Below are 15,340 nucleotides of genomic sequence, written 5' to 3'. Positions count from 1 at the left end.
CTTCACTCTTGGCCTGGGGAAATAGAGACAATGGATCCCACAGTGTCATGTTTGCAAGTGTCAGCCACTTCCAAATGAACTTCTGAAGAAAACTGTATGAAGTTAAAGTCAGTGTTATCATTCTGGTGGGCATTGTACTTGGGTTTTTTTGGGTAAGCAAGAACAGGCAGAATACACAGCTAGGGGGCAGTGTAACCTCTACTCCCTCTTCTCCAGCCTGACGGGTCAATGTCCCAGCAGCCTGTAGTAGGAAGGACACAAGATGAGCATCCATTGTGACTGCAGTCCTAGAGAATAGGCTGGGGACTGTTTGCGGTGGCTTGCAGGAGCCTCCCATCTGTACTCATCACTCCTAAAGTTGGTGGGCTACTATCAGAGCTCCGCACTGGAAGGCAATAGCTGGGGTGATGGGATGGGGCTTGAGAGAATGGTCTCAAGGCAAAGCCCTGTCTGCCTTAGAGACTGAGATCCTGGTGACTCATTCTAGGAAGAGTCTCAGGAGATGGGGTCATGGAGAAATCTTTCGGAGGAGTCCTTATGAAACAGTTAGTGGTTATTCCTGGCCTTCCCACAACTGATCCCCTTTTCAGCTACGTTACATGGGTTAAGCTCCTAAGCCCAACATGTAGTAGGAGCTGAACTGATGAAAAGTGGTGACTCAGAATCCATATCTGACTCCAAGTTCATATTCCTTGTTTCTCTTACCTGTCAGACATGACTCCTGACCTGTTAGCCGAGAGGACATGGATCAGGATCTCCCTCTGCCTTTACACTGTGGTGAAATTTTAATTCAGTCCTGTTTCGTAGGTGTAAAATCAAGGCATTGGGCTATACTGCTTCTATGCCCAACTCCTCTGTTTGACCCTTGAAGCGTACCTTCAAGGCTGTCCAAGGCTAGAAAGTTGAGAAGACGGTTAAAGGAGGGGAAGTGGGGCCAGGTCAGGAGGCGGATTTGGGCTGAATATAGAGGAGGAGAGGGTGGGTCAGTGGTTTCTGGGGTGAGATCCAGACATGCAGGGCAACATCCTGGGGTTGGTCCAGGCTGCTAGAGGGAGCAGGCGTCGGAGGCAGGTCTTAGCGTCAGGCGGTCTGCTGGCCTGGGAGTGAGGCAGGTTAGAGGTCCTGGGGAAGAGACCTGACTGTTTCCCCACCACACACATCCTTTCTCCTGCCTGGATGAGGGCTCTAATGGAAACCCGTAGTAAAGTAAGTCTCTGTCTCCTCACCGACCGATCAGAGACAAGGTGATTCCACTCTCAGGTCTCCTCCCTGCTGAGCAAGGCCAGAGGCAGCGCTTGTTTGAGGTTGGCTGAAATGCTTGAAGAGGATATTGCTGAATGCAGGAAACATTTGGGGAGAACTTTTGTTTTTATTTTATTTTCCCTTGCATCCCATGCCCTTTCACTGTTCTCCTACAGAGGCAAAGTAAACCCAACTTAGGGCTGACTACAGAGGAGCCTAATTTGGCCTCAAAGGCATTGCTTTTCCTTCCTTCTGTAGAGCTAGGGGATGGGAACAGCTTGTGCCCTGGATAGGACAGGAGCAGGACAGGATAGGACAGCAAGTCCCACAGCACCCCTGGTCTAGGAAGGAGCAGCAAGGAGCGGAACAGCCTTGAATGGGAGCCAGGGGTGGGGGGAGCCAGTGCAGGCCCTGGCCCCGGAGAGGTGGGGTGCTGGGAACCAAGTTCTTGGGGCTCATTTAGAGGCGGGGAGGAAAGAGAGGGTTGGAAAGCATGTCCTCCTCCATCTGTGGCAGGGAGAGGTTCCCCAGGTATCTCAGGTCTGTCTGTGACCCACAGTAAGGTCCTGGGGTGAGAGGTGTTGAAAGGCCAAGCATCTGGCAAAGCTTCTGGCTGAGTCAAAGGCAGGCTCAGGTATTAGCCTTTTGAAAGGGGTTTACCAGGGGATCAGCTCCTGAGTCTCCTGAATCTCTACTTCTGGGCCTCACATTCTAGGAGGGGTAGTGAGGTAGAGCAATAAGGGTGCAAATTCCACAACAAAAACTCAGAATACCACATATATCATGTCAACTGTGATAGTCTTTAATAACATGAATATGAGATATATGTACAGAAATAACATATGGAGATATGGCAAAATATTCACATTGTTTAATAGTCTTTAATAACTATTAGTGATAGTCTTTAATAACATGAATATGAGATATATGTACAGAAATAACATATGGAGATATGGCAAAATATTCACATTGTTATTCTCAGATTCAGGGGCACAAAGAGAATTTTAATTACTTCTTAATAAGTTTGGTATAATTCCAATATTTCTGTGACTTTTATTCTGAGAATAATGTTTTTCAAAGTTGCCTGAACAAACACAGGGGAAAGACTTGGGTTGCATGAAGTTTGGGATTGAGGCCCAGATTTTAATTACTGATGCAGGAGCATCTTCCCAGGGAGAATAAAAGGCTCTTTGCTTGGAGCGGTCAGCTTAATGCTCTTAGCTCAGACCCCCTGGGACTTCCATCCATGTATTGCTGCCTGTGTCTCACACGTTCCAAATGCAAGACTTACAAATTACTTTGTGAATTACTTCCCTTTGTGAATTACTTCCCTGACAATGGCCTGTAAATCTTAAATCCCAGTCAGGCTTGTGGGAGCCCTAGTTTCAGTGGGAGTTTGCCCATGAATAATATTTTCTCTGCTAGCAAGAGAGAGATTCTTTTTTTTGTATGGAGACCGTATTTTTCTTACCCCTTCTCCCTCTCTCCCACTGTCATCTGATGATTCAGGGTACATGTCACTCTAGAGCTCCAGCCCTGGGAACCCTTCTCCAGATTGTAGAGAGAAGGAGACAGCACGGTGGAGTGGAAAGATAACTGAATCAGACAGATGTGCACCTTGTTACCTGGGGAAAGATACGCCAACTCTAAGCGCTCCTGGTCGTCAACTGTAAGATGAGGTCAATTATTTCCAACCTACGAAGCTGTTCAGAAAATTCAAAAGATTAAGTGTGTCACATGCCCAAAGAATGTTGGACTCCCCATAGGTCTTAATGTTTGTTCCCTCCCCTTTGCCATTACCCACGTGTGAGTTTATTAAGTCCTAACAACTATATCAGCTATACTTCTGAGAGTTCCTGTTTTCACCTATGCAGTCACAGAGACACAGAGAAGTTCAGTAACTGATTTGAGGTCACACAGCAGGGAGGTAGCACACTTGGGCTTCCATCCCAGGTGTGCAGGGAGTACAGTCAGAATGAAGATTACGTGAGGGACCCTACTTGGGTAGAGCACGTGTCTGGCTCTGGGAATGAGCCCGCTCAGGTAAAGAGGCCCCACACTCCCTCCCTCCCCAAGGCGGGGGAGTCTGCCATCACCACTGCCTGTCTTCTCTGTCGTGACTACTAACTGCAAGGTGAAGGCCAGGAACTTCATCCTGCAAACTTGGAATTAGAGGCTGTCAACAGAGGCACCCTTCCCTTGTGCCTCTCAGGTGAACCATACTAATCGTGCCATCCAGTTTGTCATCAGATATTTTTGATTCTCTGATATGTGCAAGGCGTCATTCTAGGTGCTGAGGAGAAAGGAGCGAAACACAGGAAACTTTTGCGTTTGTGGAGCTTTCGTTCTTGCGAGGGGAGAGAGACAGAATAACCATAAATAAGGAAAAGCTATAGAATGACAAACTGGGTTAAGTACTCTGGAGAAAAAATCAAATAGGAAAGGGGCATGGGAAGTGTGGTAAGGGAGTTTTGTGTGTGCATATATATATCTGTATCCGTATGTATATTTTCTAATACTGCCACATTCCCTTTCTAGTGAGTAATACGAGTATTTCTTCCTCTTTCTCCCCATCACCCCCAGTGTACGTCTCTCCACTGTAATCACTTATGATCTTTGTCCGCCTTGAAAAGTTTAACGAGTAAAGCTGGAGGGAAGCGGAGGTCACTTTCCTTCCTGGGCTGTCCCATCCATCTCTCAGAGAGGGATGCTATACCAGACAGTCAGACCGTATCTGGGGAATCGGCTCTGATCCCGGTGACTCACTTTGTGAGGATGTAGTGCCTCTGGAGGTCATGCTGAGGCAAATGTCTGGGAGGGTTGTGGTACCTTAAAGGGCCTGAGAAACTCACTCACAGATGCTCAGTGACCCCAGCTTTGTTACAGCTGAGTGGACATCATGTGGATGTGGACTTACACATGTTTTGTGTAGACCAACAAACAGAAATACAACCCTGTGAAGAGGTACTAGGGAGAGAGATTCGACACCAACATTAATTAGTATCTCATGATAGAGCTAACAAAAATGACATGGGACATCTGCCTGGCCTGAGTTCTAAGTAGGTGGAAACAAAGACAGGATGTACTGTCTCTTGGGAACGCTGTAGAGAGGATTCAGGTGGTTTGACCTGAAATTTATGATTTTGTGATTCTAGTGGGATGCCTGAGGGCAGGTGATGGGGATAAAAAAAGCTGGAGCCTCCCACTGGGACCTTCTCAGGAATGGGCCCCAGGATGTTCCAGTTGCTTCTGCTGGCCATATTCACAGTGCTCTTCATGAATGAGAGTAAGGCCTGGTGAGGGTGGCACTTGGGTGGGCAAATGGGTGGGCAGAGAATGTATGGGGAGGAAGAGAGGGATTTGGTGACTTGACTCTTGGGGCTGGTGTGAAGTGGTTCAAGGAGAATTTTTCTTCTTCTCTTTATAGGAGACAGAGTCCTGACATCAAAATGTACGGTGTAGTTCATTTTCAGTTCCTGGGTAAATAATGCCACAATGAGGGGACATTTTTAAGTTCTTTACACATCATCTCTCTACCCTCCCTGACTACCCACCACTCTCCTCACTCACTGTTCTAGTGTCTTCTTTCAGCCCCCAGCCTTGGGTGGGGGGCGCTCCTTAACTTCTTGAAGGGAGTAATGACCCCCTGACAGAAGCTGAGAGGGGTGTCAGCATCCTTCTTTTGAGTGTGACACCACCCGTGTATAAATGTTTACAGGTGGGGGCAGGCTTCTGGAGCAGAATCCCTCTCCCTAGAACTCTGCATCAAAGTTTTCCTCTCTTTCTTCAGTTTTTCGATTTTGCAATTATTGTAAAGATTTTAATGGAATGCAGTGTCGCAGACCTATGAAGCAGTGTTGGAAGTTTAATTTATTGCTGCATAACAGGAGTTGTACCACAGACCACTTTTACTTTAGTGATCGTGTTACAGGTAAGGGGGGGTAGAAAGAGACAAAAAATATTACCAGTGGTGCCCACAGCCCCTGGACTCAAGATGTGGAGGGAGACTGGGACCAGGGGAGGGTGAGGAAAGTGGGATTCTCCATACACAGACCTGGGATGGAGGCTGTATGGGGGGCAGATGTCTTTTGCCTGGTCCTAATTAGAGAGACACAGATGAGATGCAGACACAGCCTTGGGGCTCATTCCTGTGTAGAGAAAACGTTGAGGTTCTGGGGAGAAGTCATCGCTAAGAAGATGGTGAGAGTAAGCAAGGTGGTCACATTTGCTTTTCTCTTCTCTTTAGGGAGACATCTCTACCGTTACTCAGCACTATCTTGCAGGCCTTGTGAAGAGGGAGTGTTCCAAGTATTTCATGACTTAGTGAGAGAAACATATTGCTGTAATCATGACAACAGGTGTAATGATGGAAACTCTCTCCCAGAAAAGTCAAAGATATTTGGACTAGAAGGAAAGGAAAGTATATATGATACTGAACAGGTTAGCTACAAATAAAATGATTAACATTTTGAAACCATCTCTCCCAGTAATTTTTGCCCTTCCCTTACCCAATGGCAACATCATCTTACATTTTCTTTTTGTTAATAATGTTTTGTTTCTTTATTAAAAAATGTATCAAGAGTAGTTTGAAAAGTGCTTGCTTTCTTCTCATTATATAACTTATAATATGGATTGAGCATCTTATCTATGTTTGGCAAGTTGTCATACTCCTTTCTAAGTTTGAATCAGCTTCCAAAATTTTATCCTTTGTGCTGTCAAATGTCATGAAACATCTCTGAGAGTTCCTTCAGTGTGAAGTTTTTCAACAGCATCACTTCCTTAGAGACACATTCATCCTTTACAACTATTTTCCTCACTTAAAACTTTATATTCACCTTCACTAAGTTCTGCCTCCTGCGTATCTAGAACTGTTTCTTGAATGGCAGCAGTGTCATGTCCCATGGTCATCTTTATCTTCTAACTCCATTTACATTCTATCCAAATCCTGCAGTTTTTTGCACAGGACAGTCTCTTACTACTGTGCAAAACAAGGACTGCCTGTAATTCTTCGAATATGGGTACAAATTTCACAATTGCATCCTTATCTGCACTTGTAGCTGTACCAGGTATCTTAACATTAATCAATTCATGTTGACTTCTGAAACGATGAAACCAGCCTTTACTGGCAGTAAACAGATGTCCTTGTAACTACCATTTTCCTTCAGTGTAGCAACTAACTTCAATGCCAAACTGATTGGGATTTGTTTTTGATTGCAGTCCTCAATCCAAAGTAGAAGTAAATGCTCCAGTTCAACCATGAGCAGCTTTCTGTTCCTAGTGCCATTTAAACTAAGAGATGTTGAAGCAACTTTATCTTGTTTTTTTTTTTTTTTTATCTTGTTTTTATATTCATCAGTCTTTTAAAATATGTTTTGTCTTGTAGCTTCATGTAAGCCTAGGTCTCGTCCTACCTTTGCTTTGCTGTGGCTATTTTCAAATCTTCTAACCACATCTAATTTCACTTCCAGTGTTATCACTTTTCATTTCTTTGTTCTGTCATATTTGTTGACTAATTCCCTCTTTTGAGTATCCATTTTTGTAAAATGTCACATGGGTTTATCACTGGGAGACAAGGAGGTGACACAACTACGTGCTTTACTATCTGTGTGTAACTAATAGATGTTCAGTGACCAATCACCAAGACTTTGAAAGAAGTAACTGTTACTGTTCATGATGCACATCTTTTATTTGGATAATGATTTTAGAATAAAGAACTAGTAGCAAAGTTTATGCAGTAGTTCACAGTTAATATTGATACAACTAAAAGTTCAGCCTCATTGTTGGGGGACAGGTGTTGTTTAACTACACTGTGAAAACTGATATTCATGCATGTTGAATTGTTGCAAAGGACTACCTCTATCTTATTGTATGAATCTTAGCTAATATATTTATATACACATATATATTATTCTAGGGTGTGTAGTATTCCTCCTGATATGCAGGCTTATGATGGTTATTAGTTTCTACCATATTCTATTTCTATAAAGAAGAAAATATTTTAATATACAAATTAATTTTAAAATATTTTCAATTTATGTATGCTGGAATTTCCCCAAAATTGTATCGGGTTAGAATGAATATTATACTTTAACATCTTTCAAAGTAGAAAATATGGTAGATTCTTCCATTCAGGGTTGTTTAATTAGTTTATATGAATAGAATGGAGATACTAGCAGCAGGTTGCACTTGTGAAATGATTCATGGGGGACTTACTGTGATGTGTGGTTAGTGTCTAGAATGGTCTCAAATAAGTCAAAACTAGAAACTAAGAGGAAGCGTCACATTAATAAAGAGATACAACGTGAGGAAGGTAACTGGTAGCAGGAAGAGTAGCAGGTACACGCTGAGTGATACAGATGTGATATCACACATTTATAGCTAAGCTTGAAGTGAAGATTCCTAAAGCACTGTGGCAAAGCCCCTAGAGTTTCATCGTATCCAGAAGACTCCAGGTCTGGTCTTCCTGAGCCTGTCCTGTATGTTTCCCATCTTGGATTTTCATGAGATTCTGACTCCCCTTTGCCCCATGTTACAACACCCCATCACCCCCTAATTTTCAACTCCATTCTTTATATTTTATAGAACAAACAACAAACAAATGGGAAGTAGAGAGAACAGTGAGGGAGGCCAGACCCTGAGCAAGTGCAGTAGTTCTAGATTCAGGTCCAGAATTCTCTTCCAGCCAAAGACCCCTTGGTTGGTGGTGGACCTAAGCTGGCAAAACTGATCAAAGAAGACAAACCAACTGTACAGAACTTTCAATCTGGAGGGTTATTAATATCAGGAAAAACAGGGTTTCTTTTGTATAAATGTGTGTAAAAATCATAGATTTCCAATAGAAATGTGTTCATTATTGAAAAATTATCAGGAAATCACATCTCAAAACTTTTGATTGCAAATTTTATACAAGTTGCACTTGTATTGGAATCCAGGAACCTGGCTCTAAAACCTCAGTGGGCTCTGTCCAGAGATATTATATGATCTGGGGCTTCCAATTTGACTTTATGTTTTAATGGACTGGGCTCTAAAACAACTGCTGAATGTTTCAAAACATGCCTTGTGAGTATTCAACACATGTATGTGGATTTCTTGATTTATGCTTGTAAGGTGCTGCTAATGGTGACAAAGAGAAACTGGAAAAATGAAAAATTATTTTTACTCTTTCAGCCATTTGGATATATATTTATTTGTTGTTCTATTGTGGATTCGCTGGGGCAGGGAAACCTGCCCATGGGCCCTCAGGCAGAGGTACTAGCCACCAGGAAGGATGTTATGAGCTGCAACTGGGAAGAGGCTGTGAGTCAGGAGGCTGAAGGTGTTTGCTGTGGAGTTCTTGGGTTGATTTTAAAGCTTTGCTTAGGACTGTCTAGGTAGGACTATGGTCTCTCAGTTGGGACAAGTTGGAGGCTAGCAGTATAGTTTATGGATCTCCACAATTTCCATTATAAAAAAAGCAGAACAAGTAGGATAGTAAAAAGAAAATGCCATATAAAAAATCAGGGTCTACTAGAATAGCCTAAGCCCTCAAAGATCTCAGAAATATAGAAGTACGCCACTAACATTCCTTCTGCAAAAATGAGCTACATTCTGTGCAAGAAAGGAGCTGTAGGTAGAAATGAATTGAGCAGGGTAAAAAGACTAAGGAATAGGCAAAAGTTCAATTATTGGTAGGAGAGGAAACAAGAGGTAGCAAGTCCTGGAAATTATTATGGAGGTTTCTTTACAAAGATAAAAACCAATTAACCACTTTGCTTTCAGTGCATTCAAGAGATCTAGCTAGGAAATCACCCCTGGTACAGTTCCATCCCCGACATAAGAATCTGCTTCCATACTGGAAAAATACCTTTAATTTAAATATGTATGACATAAAAAGACTGCAAATGAACCTCATATAATAATATGTAAGAAAAGTAAATTGAATACCATATTAGGGAAAACAAAGCAATACCGGAAGACCATGTCTCTAAAATAGAAACTCAATGTGACATTTCAAAGTTAACCAAAAGAAAAGAAATGGGGGAATGATAGAAACTATGAAAAAGCAGCATAAATCAAAATAAAAATAGGTTCAGAACCTTCTTTAAATGTCAATGGACTAAACGCTCCAATCTAAAGATATAGAGTGGCTGATTGGATGAAAACAAGCCTCAACAAATTTAAGAGGATAAAAATCATACCAAGCATTTTTTCCAACCACAGCGGTATGAAACTAGAAATCAATTACAGAAAGAAAAAGGGGGAAACCACAAACACATGTATACTAAACAACATCCAAATAAAAAAACCAATGGGTCAATGATGAAATCAAAGAGGAAATCAGAAAATACCCTGAGACAAATGAAAATGGAAACACAATTTTCCAAGATCCATGGGATGCAAAAAAAAACAGTTCTTAGAGGGAAATTTATAGTGATACAGGCCATCCCAAATAAACAAGAAAAAACTCAAATAAGCAACGTAAACTACCACCTAAAAGAAAAAGAAGAATAAACAAAGCCCAAATTGAGCAGAAGGAAATAATAAAATCAGAGAGGAAATGAATAAAATAGAGACCAAAAAGAAAAACCAATAGAAAAAAAAATCAATGAAACCAAGTGCTGGTTTTTTGAAAAGATAAAAAGAATTGACAAACCTTTATCCAGGCTCACCAAGAATAAAAGAGAGAGGGCTCAAATGAACAAAATAAGAAATTAAAGAGGTGAAATAACAATCAATACCATAGAGATACAAAAAATCATAAGAGAATACTATGAACAGTTATATGCCAACAAATTGGACAACCTAGAAAAAAATGGACAAATTTCTAGAAACATACAAGCTGCCATGACTGAATCAAGAAGAATCAGGCAATTTGAAGAGGCAGATCATGAGAAGTGAAATTGAATTTATAATAATAATGATAAAAAACCTCCCAGGAAATGGAAATAAAAGTCCAGGACCAGGAGGCTTCACAGGGGAAGTCTACCAAACATATAAAGACATACTTATCCTTCTCAAACTATTCCAAAAAAAAAAAAAGAAGAGGAGGGAACACTGCCAAATTCACTTTATGATACCACCAACATCCTGATAGCAAAACCAGGCAAAGACACTACAAAAAGGAAAATGTCAGGCCAATATATTTGAGGAATATAGATGCAAAAATTCTCAACAAAATATTAGCAAAACTAATCCAACAATATATAAAAAGGATCATACACTGTGACCAAGTTGGATTTATTCCAGGGTCACAAGGATGATTCAGCTTTCACAAATCAATCAATGTGATACACCACATTAACAAAAGGATGGATAAAAATCACACTATCATCTCAATAGATGCAGAAAAATATTTGACAAAATTCAGCATCCATTCATGATAAAAATTCTCATCAAAGTTGGTGTAGAGAGATCATATCTCAACATAATAAAGGCCATTTATGACAAACCCACAGCCAACATCACACTCAAGTGAAATCTGGGACTTCCCGCTAAATTCAGGAACAAGACAAGGTTGCCCACTCTCGCCACTTCTATTTAACAGAGTATTGGAAGTCCTAGCCTGAGCAATCAGAAAAAAAAAAAAAAAGAATACCCAAATTGGAAGGGAAGTGTTAAAGTGTCATTATTTGCAGATGACATGATAACTTCATACAGAGAACCCTAAAGTCTCCACCCAAAAATAGTTAGAACTAATAAATGAATTCAGCAAAGCTGCACGATACAAGATTAATAAACAGAAATCTGTTTCTTTTCTATACACTAACAATGAAACATCAGAAAGAGAAAGTAAAAAGACAATTCCATTTAAAATCGCATTGAAAAGAATAAAATACCCAGGAATAAACTTAACCAGGAGGTAAAAGACCTATACCCTGAAGACTATAAATCACTGATGAAGGAAATTGAAGATCATACAAATAAATGCAAAGATATCCCATGCTCTTGGATCAGAAGAATCAATATAATTAAAATGACCACACTGCCCAAAGCAATCTACAGATTTAATGCAATCCCTATCAAAATACCCAGGACATTTTTCACAGAACTAGAACAAATAATCTAAAATTTATATAGAACCACAAAAGACCTTGAATTGCCAATGTGATTGTGAATAAAAAGAATAAAGCTGGAGGTATAATCCTCCCAGGCTTCAGACTATACTACAAAGCTATAATAATCAAAACAATTGATATTGGCACAGAAACAGACACATAGCTAAATGGAACAGAATAGAGAGCCCAGAAATAAACTTATGTCCCTATGGTCAATTATCTACAACAAAGGAGGCAAGAATATACAATGGAGAAAAGACAGTCTCTTCAACAATGGCGCTGGAAAAACCAGACAGCCACATGTAAAACAATGAGATTAGAACATTCTCTCATGCCATATACAAAAATAAAATGGTTTAAAGACCTAAATGTAGGACATGAAACCATAAAGCTCCTAGAAGAGAACATAGGCAGAACACTTCTTAGTAGAAATTGTAGCAATAATTTTGGAACAGTCTCCTAAAGCGAAAGAAATAAAAGCAAAAATAAACAAATGGGACCAATTTAACCTAAAAGCTTTTTCATGGCAAAGGAAACCACTGACAAAGCGAAAAGACAATCTATGGATTGGGAGAAAATATTTGCAAAAGATTTGACTGACAATGGATTAGTATTCAACATATACAAACAGCTTGTACAACTCAATATCAGAAAACAAACAATCTGATTTAAAAATGAGCAGAAGACCTAAATAGTCATTTTTCCAAAGAAGACACACAAATGGCCAACAGACACATGAAAAGATTCTCAACATTATTAATCTTCAGAGAATGCAAGTTAAAGCCACAATGAGATATCACCCCACACATGTCAGAATGACTATTGTCAAAAAGAACACAAATAACAAATGCTGGTGAGGGTGTAGAGAAAAGGGAACCCACTGCTTGTGGGAATGTAAATTGGTGCAGCCACTGTGGAATACATTATGGAGGTTTCTCAAAAAAACTAAAAATAGAACTACCATGCGACCCAGCAATTCCACTCCTGTGTATATATCTGGAAAAAACAAAAACACTAATTTGTAAAGATACATGCACCCCAGTATTCAGAGCAACATTATTTACAGTGGTCAAGATATGAAAGCAACCTAAGGGTCCATCAGCAGATGAATGGGTAAAGAAGGTTACTTAGCCATAAAAAAGAATGAAATTTTGCCATTTGCAGCAACAGGATGGACTTGGAGGGTATTATGCTAAGTGAAATAAGTCATACAGAGAAAGACAAATACTGTATGATATCACTTATATGAAGAATCTAAAAACTACAGCAAACTGGTAAATATGACAAAAAAGATGCAGACTCACAGATATAGAGGACAATCTAGTGGTTACCAGTGGGAGGAGGGAAGGTTGGAAGGGCAATATAAGGGTAGGGGATTAAGACGTACAAACTATTATGTATAAAATAAGCTACAAGGATATATTGTACAACACAGGGAATATAGCCAATACTTTATAATATGTATAAATGGAGTATAACCTTTAAAAATTGTGAACCACTATACTGTCCACCTGTAACTTATACAATACTGTACATCAACTATATCTCAATTTTAAAAAAGGTAGAAGAGGCAAAAGAAAAAATAGATAAATTGGAATATGTCAGAATTTAAAATTCTGTGCATCAAAGGACAGAATCAACAAAGTGAAAAGGCAACTCATGGAATGGCAAATTGTATACCTGATAAGAGATCATATTCAGAATGTATTAAAAAAAAAACTCCTATAACACAGCAACAAAAAAGACAGCCAGCTGATTAAAATGTGGACAAAAGGACTTGAATTCCTCCAAAGAAGATACACAAATGGCCAATAAGCGCATGGAAAGGTGCTCAACATCACTAATCATTAGGGAAACGCAGATAAAAGCCACAATGAGGGCTTCCCTGGTGGCGCAGTGGTTAAAAATCTGCCTGCCAATGCAGGGGACATGGGTTTGAGCCCTGCTCCGGGAAGATCCCACATGCTGCAGAGCAACTAAGCCCGTGCGCCACAACTAATGAGCCTGCGCTCTAGAGCCCGCGAGCCACAACTACTGAGCCCGAGTGTCACAACTACTGAAGCCCACGTGCCTAGAGCCCATGCTCTGCAACAAGAGAAGCCACCGCAATGAGAAGTCTGCGCGCCACAGCGAGGAGTAGACCCCGCTCGCCGCAACTAGAGAAAAGCCCGCATGCAGCAACGAAGACCCAACGCAGCCAAAAATAAAAATAAATAAATTTATATATAAAAAAAAAACCACAGTGAAATAACACTTCACACCCATTAGGATGGCTACTAACATAAAAACAGAAAATGACTAGTGTAGGTAAGGATGTGGAGAAATTGGAGCTCTAGTACACTCTGGGTGGGAGTGTGAAATTATGTAGCTCCTGTGGAAAACAGTATGGCAGTTCCTCAAAAATTTAAACATAGAATTACTATATGATCTAACAATTTCACTTCTGGATATATACCCTAAATAATTGAAAGCAGAGACTTGAACAGATACTTGTACACCTATGTTCATTGTAGTATTATTTGCAATAGCTAAAAGGTGGAAGTAACCTAAATGTCCATCAATGGATGAATGGATAAACAAAATGTGGTATATACCTACAATAGAATATTATCTGGCATTAAAAAAGGAGGGAAATTCTGGCACATTCTACAGCATAGATGAACTTTGAGGACATTATGCTAGTGAGATAAGTCAGTCACAAAAAGACAAACACTGGATGATTGCACTTCTATGAGGTGTCCAATATAGTCAAACTCAGAAACAGAAAGTAGAATGTGCTGCCAGGGGATGGGGAGTATTTGATGGATACAGAGTTTTGGTTTTGTAGGAGGAAAAAGGTGGATGTAGGATCCATGTGGAGATGGATGGTGGTGATGGTTGTATAGCAACATGAAAGTACTTAATGCCACTGAACTGTATATTTAAAAATGATTAAAATGGTAAATTTTGTTTTATGTATGTTTTACCACAATAAACAACAACAACACAGTGACAATAGTAGCACAAGAAGCAGAAGTGAGTAAATGGAATCAAATTCTTACAGTGTTCTTGGGTTGCCAATAAGGTGGTAAATGTACTAATTTAAGGTAGACTGTAAAGAGTTAAGTATGCATAACTATTAAAAGAATTATTAAAGAATGTATAATTAAAAAGGTAATAGAGAAGATAAAATGACAAATACTAGATTAATCTTAAAGAGTCCAAGAAAGATAAGAATGAGAAAATATTCTATAGCCACACAAAATACAAAATATTTTTTGTCATAAAGCAGGTTCTGATAAATAAATACATTGAGAACATCCACAAAGTATCATTCTTATTCTCTTATCCATGGGGAGAAAGTTATAAAAAAAATTTTTTTATTATGTTTTTTTCCCTTACCAAAAGATTCTTTTAAGAACCTTGACTTCAAAGATTGTTGCACTCTTCCATGAAACCGGCTATCTTAATTAACAATCTGCTATGCCAGAAATAAAACTTAGACATGACTTTTTCTGAATTTATACATTGTTCTAAGTTTCTTTGTTAAGACTTTGGCATTTATTCTTTCTCCCTTTATGCTTTTCATGCTCTTTCTCACTGGAAGTGCTTAAAGATTTGTCATCTTTCATAGTCTTTAACTTATGTTTTACTATATATAACTTATGTTTTACTATATTTAGCTTATGTTTTTCCTTATTTCTTAGGCCTGTACTCTGTAAGCCTTTCTATTCTATGGTCATCTTTTCTACATCTTCTTCTTTCTTACTGTATTCTGGGAGAGTTCCTCATTCTGGTCTTCCAACTGCCTAATTCTTTGCTCATCTTTTTCAAGAAATACATATAATATTTCATCTATTGTGGGCTTTTTTTTTTGATTTGTTACATTTTATACCAAATATTCCCACCTGTTTATTTTTTATTATTTTGTTTCAACTCACATGTTTAATTATCTCTTTATATTTTCTTTCTTGCTTTAGATACCATGAGGATAGCCATCACGACTGCGGTATCCTAAGGTGAGCAGTGCCTTAAATACAGGACTTTTTTTTTTTTTTTTTAATTTTTATTTATTTATGGCTGTG

General features: G+C 39.5%; 1 long non-coding RNA gene across 2 annotated transcripts in view; it reads left to right on the top strand.

The window, feature by feature from the left end:
* The window catches only part of LOC309605329, a 128,078-nt gene that overhangs the window by 41,430 nt on the left and 71,308 nt on the right, over positions 1 to 15,340 (top strand). For both annotated transcript variants that reach the window (XR_014231339.1, XR_014231340.1), the window contains exon 3: positions 15,236 to 15,274. This is a non-coding gene — a long non-coding RNA (uncharacterized lncRNA). The remainder of the gene's footprint in view (positions 1 to 15,235; positions 15,275 to 15,340) is intronic.

Source organism: Balaenoptera borealis, assembly GCF_965194805.1.
Source record: "Balaenoptera borealis genome assembly, chromosome: 11".
NCBI lineage: Eukaryota > Metazoa > Chordata > Mammalia > Artiodactyla > Balaenopteridae > Balaenoptera > Balaenoptera borealis.
This window is presented reverse-complemented; position numbering and strand designations above follow the sequence as displayed.